This window comes from Anser anser (genome assembly GCF_964211835.1).
Source record: "Anser anser genome assembly, chromosome: 1".
NCBI lineage: Eukaryota > Metazoa > Chordata > Aves > Anseriformes > Anatidae > Anser > Anser anser.
The window spans coordinates 70,591,549-70,598,432 of NC_139720.1; the positions used below are offsets into that span (position 1 = coordinate 70,591,549).

Below are 6,884 nucleotides of genomic sequence, written 5' to 3' on the forward strand. Positions count from 1 at the left end.
TGGCCTGTCAAATAAGTGAAAACACCTTAGTGATATCACCATTGATGCATACAGCTTTTAAGGACTAAAGTGCTGAACAGGATCAACAATCCAAGTTTCTGGTGGACTTAACCAAATGCAAGATCAGCACTTAACAGCTGGGTAGTTACTGAAAAATTAAAACCTTAGTGTTTGAGAAGGCTTCAAAGGGTTGATATCAGTAGTGAGTGGCAAAACACACATAATTAATTCATAGATCACAGCATGCCTTTTAGCAGAATTGAATGCATTTTATTATGTATTTTATCTGTGCTTATATATGTGTTTATAACTATATAAATTAGGAATATATAATTTTATATAATTGCATACTTCTGTTTACAAATGTGACTGGGAGTTTCCTATAGGCACTACTATATTCTTGAAGTCACCCAGTTTGATAAACATGCTCAAATACCATCTGGAAGATTACACACAATATCATTGATTTAGACACCAGAAATACTCACTGAAAACATAACTATTGTATTTAGTTGCAATGGACTGTTGAATACAAACTAGGAATAAAACATACATTTGGGTTTTTTATATATATTAAGATCCTATATCTTAATAATATTATCATTAATATCTAAAACCTGTTACAGAATCCCAGAATGGCCAGGGTTGGAAGGGACCTCTGAAGATCATCTAGTCCAACCCTCTGAGCAGGATCATCTAGAGCGCATTGCGCAGGATGGCATCCAGGAGGATTTTGAATATCTCCAGAGAAGGAGACTCCACCTCTCTGGGCAACCTGTTCCAGTGACCTGTCACCCGCACAGTAAAGAAGTGTCCCCTTATATTCATCTGGAATTTCCTGTGCTTCAGTTGGTTCCCAGTTGCCTCTCATCTTGTCACTGGGCACAACTGAAAAGAGACTGGCTCCATCTTCTTGACACCCACCCCTCAAAGCACCAGGTGACCAATAGTAGTCCTAAGGGTAAACAATAATCTGAAGAGTCCTTTTATTTTAACAAGGTTGTATTTCTGTTTATGATTTGTGGCTGTGTTTTTTTTTTAATTATTTTTGTTGTTGTTTGTTTAACTTATTTTTATTTAAATTCCTTATCTTTATTGATTTTCCTTTACTGAGTTCCCCAGTAATGTCCATTCTGTCATGCTGATATTTGTGTTTACCCACACCATCACTTGAAAATGAAGAAATGGTGTCCCCCAAATCCTCTTGATTTCAGGTACTGCTGTTCACTGTGACTACATATTTCAAGCAGTTCCATTAATAATACTTGTCTTGTGGAATATGTATTTGATAAGATGGCAAAATTTTCTCTGAAAGCTTAAGTGATGGAACAACTACAGTGAATGTTACTTCAGATGAAAATACAAACTCTCTTGGTTTTCTAAAGAAATGTGACTTTGTTCATGTTGCCTGTTCGTCCATCTACATCTTTCTAATAACTTTTGAACCTACAGTCTGAATCCATCAACAAAACCTGACAGAGGAATAGTGGTATTAAAGACAACAAGTCACTATTTGTGAAAATTCATATACTGAAGGGTGGGAGGAGGCTGATAGAGCCTCCTGATAGAGCTGATAGAGCTTCCTCTGACACCCTGATGGAGCCTTACTGAAAAAAGGGATCATCCTTTACTTGCTGACTTTGCTGTATGTAACAAGTTAGAATGAGCAGTCAGTCAAGCAGTCAGGAAAGCAGTACTTTGAAACTGACAGTATCACCTGTCTTCTGCTGAGCTAGCAAAGCTACCAAAGATAAATAGAGGTTGAAAAGGGCTGAGGATTTCCAGGGTGGGGGAGAAAAGGTGGAAGGAATTACTGTCAAATTTGGGCCAATAATTCAGGATAGTGGAAGAGGCTGAGGTTGTTGTAATGTGAGGGTGTAAAGCATGCAGAATATGCGTTTATAAGTTATTAGGCATCATCAGTATTACTGCTTATGGATCAACATGTTCAAGCTGCTGCACCCCAGGTCATCACTGCACTATGGTGGGTGCTTGGCTTTATGCAACTTAGTGGCAATGGTGGAATCAGTGGGACTGCTTTACTGCTTAACCACTTCCTGCAGAATATCGTTGGATTATGGCCATAAATGACCGCAACAAAGAGCTGCAATGTATCCTACAGATAAAAGACACTAGTTCAACATGTGTAAACAAGCACAGTGTATCTTGCTTTGAATTCCACTCTTATTCAACATATCATTTGCGGCAACAGACCTCATCCCTGTGGAGCAATTTCTTTTCCACTTGGTCTGCTTCTGATTAGTGTAAAAGAATGACGTATAGGAATGACACTATAATAAAGATGATGGATATTCAATGAAGCAGCTGCATATTAGGAGAAAAGGAAGCTGACTACTGAAGTCTGGCTTAGAAAAAGAAAAGACAAAAAACAAAATAAGTTTCTCATTCTGCATGTAAAGCTTAAAATCCCCATCTAGTACTCTTACTGGTATGTCATTCATAACACAGAATAGCAACTACTGTTCTTCCCTGTGGAAGAAAAGTATTTAAATGCATGTTAAGGGACTAAATGTCTTTTAGATTTGGTCTTTAGATCAAAGATTTACCCTGAAATGTCTTCTTCTCCTCTGAAATTCATACTTCATAGGGAATAGGAAAAAAGATGAAACCATTTTGAAATAACAAAACAACCTTCACTATAGATAAGGCTCTTAGACCAGGGTGTTAGTAAGTCTGCGGCTTCCTTAAGCTCATACATGGATTTGGTACACCAGGCTGAGTCAGCCTAGCGTGGGATGACTAGATGACTTTATATCCTTAATCAGATTTTGTGTGAATAGTTATTTTCCTTCTGTTTGCACCTGAGGAAAAGCTTACAAGTGTTTGCACCACCTTCTAAGCAAACAAATGGAACTGGGAAATAGCTGCCTGGAATACTTTACAGGACTTCTGATTCTGCAGGGATCTTGCCCTTGTTTGCTTCATTTCAGTTAGAGGTAGGCTTTTGTTTTAGAAGGTGGTTTAGCATGCCATTTTGAAAATGGGGGAGTGAAGTAGAAGAGAGGAGGAGGCCGAGGGGGATAAGGAGAAATTTTTATTTAATGAGTCAAATAACTAGCTGTCCAAAAGTTTCCCTGAAGACATTCATTTCTCCTGTCTGTGTGAGCTCCTACAGAAAGGAATGGAATGTACCATAGTTTTCCGTAAAATGCTCCAAACACAGAATTGATCCATTGCCCTGTTCTGTGTTTCTCCTCTGGCTACAATAGTTTATGCTACTTTAAGGACATAGCCTACATATTTAGTTTCTTGGGTCTGATGTATGCTCATAGATGGACTTGATATTATGTTGTTCTACATTTGAACTGAAGATGGCAACTCTCTCAATTTTTGCTGCTCTTTTTAATCCTTGTCACTGTACTGAAGGAACACAAAATCAATGACACTACGAGCTCGGAATGTACTGAAGAAGCAAGTGTGTCTGGTCATGCAAAGCACTGACCACTACACATTCAAAAGAAAAACACATGATAAGCATGAAAGGTGTAAAATTATCTTAAATAAATCTCTTTCAAGAAAATGTTTTAGTGCTAGATAAAGAAAATGGGTTGGTGTCCTGAAGGTGGACTTCTGATTGAGAGTAAGGTATCTCAGGAATTATATTTTCAACTGTATCATGGGGGATGCTACTGGCCAATATACCCCTTCTGTGAGTAGAGAGACTTCCTCTGAGACTGTAGCTAAGGTGTTGTCTATTTGCTCTTTTGCTTCCTCTTCAGATTTCTTACACCAGTGCAAACTGTTATACTGATGATATTAATACCAAGGAAGAAGCCTGTCTTTAAAACAATTGTGCCAACATATATTTAAGGTAGCTTACTGTACAACCATCATAAATTGCAGATTTTTGTTCATTAGTTTATCTGAACTTAATTAAAATGTTGTATTTTAAGTTCCTTCAGTTCGACTAGTTAACTCCTAGTCCCACAGCTGTAATAAATTTTTACATTCTAGTGGTGTTTTGTGTAGTTTACAAATCTTCTGTAATTTCTTATTATGTACTCTAATTGTTGAGAAATTGCTTAAAGGTTATTAGTGGTTTCTCTGTTATGATTTTTAAATCAAAACCAGTGCCAGCCAATGTGTCATGTATCTCAACATGTGCTACCAGTCCCTAAAGCAAATTGATCTTCACACTCTTGCATCCATGAACAATGTTACAACAGCCCTTGTCAGCTGGGAAGGACTCACTATTTCCAGACGAACACTTCAAGGACTGACTAGCATGTGTGCCCCATTGAAATAAAAGCAATTTAACACATACACTTAGTTCAGGATTCCCATAGGCTGTTATAGAACTGCTGAGAGCAAAAATAATCATTAACTATATCATCAAGAATAAATCAAAAATCTTTTGAATGATTCCATACATCATTAATGAGTAAAAGTTTTGTAGCCAAAATATCACTAACATTTCTTCATATTTAGTGATGGCTCTGGAATACAGAAATGGAAAAGCAGCTGCTTGTTTAGTCTTTCAGTACAGAGTTACTTGGTGCTTTTTCTGTCTTCTAATAAGGGTCAGAAATAAGGATATTTTTTTCAACCAGTAGGTCTGTCAGGAGCTGGTTTTGCTATTAAATAACTTCACATGAAAATCATTGTAGATACATATTTTCACCAGCCCACTTTATGTGTTTGTGTGTTACGTTGGTAAATACAGATAAACTTGAAGAAGGTTGTGCAGTATCAAAGTAAGCAGATTCCATAGTATTTACTTTTATCAGGTTTCCTGTACAGAGATGGAAAAAATGTTTATTGACAATTCAAAAATTTTTCACAGAACATGTACCTTTTCCTCAAAAGTGTCTTTTGTGGGTGTGTGCATCCATCTAATAAGAAGTAAATTTAAACTGAATTTCTGGAATTTTGTAGACAGACACTCACAACTAACTCCATCTCTTCCAACATGGAGAATGAAGAACAGTGAAGAAACTCAATATGCCTTCATTTTCAGGAAGATTTAAGTTATATCTTCTACCACTGCCTTGTTCTTCAGTCCAACCTATTTTGAATAGGACAGTTGGAAGATTTTGCAGAGTAGCTATATCAGAATTTGACCCTGCTTTTTTGAGAAAATTTATTGCAATAAATCCTCCCACCTAGTTCTGCAAAACCAGAAAGCATGAAAGCCTTGAATAAACTCTAAAGCTGTTGAAACAAGTATTTCAGTGATTCTTTAAGCTATATCTTTAAATCTTTGTCAGGTTGGTCATAGTCTCTACTTGCCCATGTATGAGAAGAATGGAACAGATCCCAGTGGCTCAGTCAAAAGTATCTGATCCTAAGTGACATGTTCTGTCTCATTTTCCTTCAGGACATATTGGATGTGTCATTGGCTAAGCTATGGGTACACCATGACTTTGGAAAGTAAACAAGAGAGCTTCACATTTTCTCATTATCATAAGAACATTAAAGTTTGACTCTGCACCTCCTGTACTACAGACTTACTACTACTGAGAACATTGAGTAATTGCTTAAAAAAAAAAGAAAAGAAAAGAAAAGGAAAAGGCACTACATTTTTATTTAAAAAAGGTAAGGCCACCAGTTTGATGTTTTTGAAGAAAAGAAACCTGGCAATGAGGTGTTCAGCATGTACCAAATGCCTGACTGCATGCCGTATGTTCTTTAATACGCCAAGGTCACCAGCAGCTGCTTAATAATCAAACAAATACAGTGGAAAGTTTTTTAATATTTAAGAAAAAATTGTGTACTTCACATTTTTGAAAACCTTGACTGATAGCCATTAGCAAAAATGTTATACTCTCCAGAAGGGAGGTGGAAAGGGTCATAACTTGGTCATCAACATTTGATGCATCCCAAAAGAGGACATAGAAAGGTCTCATAACAGGAGTGATGTGTTGTTGTTGGCTATCCTTGTCCCCAGCTGTGATTGAAACTGGTTCAGCCTTTTAGAAGTGAGAATAAAAATGTAAATTGTAAGTCCCTTAGCTGTTTTGTATTTGGTTTTAAAAATTATGAACTACTGTAACTTTCAGTCTGAGATGAGACTATTTTGTCTTTGATCACTTTGAGTAATTGCCATTGAATGTTCTTTCAGTGGGAAAAAGACCATGGCAAACGTCTTATTTTACATATTTAGATTTAAATACAAAGTAAAGTAAGACACCTCTCTGCCATTCCAGACTCCTTGACATTCTCCATCTAGAAGTAATTCATGGGTAGTAGAGCAGCCAAGAATCTAAAGCAGCAAGATATAATCCATCCTTCCCACATCTTCTAAAACCTGACCTTTCCCAAAATTCTTCACCTTGCCTGTCTCTACAGAGGATAACAGAAAGCCTTGCTTTTCATTAGTGTACAGTTTCCTTTGATGTCTTTTTAAATTTAATATTAATATGTTATTGTTGAAAAACGTCAAGTCAGGAGTGATGGATGCCTCCATCAGTCTACAGAGCAGACATGCGAAGCAGGCCAGTTCTCTAGCAAGCCCAAGTCTATTCTTTGTATTTCAAGGAGATCATCTGAAATGATATCCTGAGTATATCCCCTTCCTCTCATCCTCCTCTACATAAATCCTTTTATCCTTTGTGTCCCTAATGTGTGGACAGGAAACTCCATTCTGCAAATGTGCCTTGTAAAGGCACAGACAACTTTGTCACAGCTAAGCCTAATCCTCAGATCATGACCTTGCCACATGCATCCCAGAAGGTGATTGTATACATACAACCACCTCTTCTTTGAAAAAGAATTGTGATCATTCCCCTGATTTCTCCAATCAAAGCCATCCATGAGAGTGGCTAAAAGGAAACTGTGTCTGTTCAGATGGAACTAGTTTGAGGTTCACACAAATTTCACACAGACAGACGAGTCTTCAGACTGTCAGTAGCTTTTGACCTGTC

At 37.2% G+C, this 6,884-nt stretch overlaps 1 long non-coding RNA gene across 1 annotated transcript; it reads left to right on the forward strand.

The window, feature by feature from the left end:
* Positions 1 to 1,019: 1,019 nt before the first annotated feature.
* LOC310892355 lies at positions 1,020 to 5,530 on the forward strand. The gene is made up of 2 exons (XR_014578060.1): positions 1,020 to 2,957; positions 5,339 to 5,530. It is a non-coding gene; the product is annotated as an uncharacterized lncRNA (long non-coding RNA).
* The last annotated feature ends 1,354 nt before the right edge of the window (positions 5,531 to 6,884 follow it).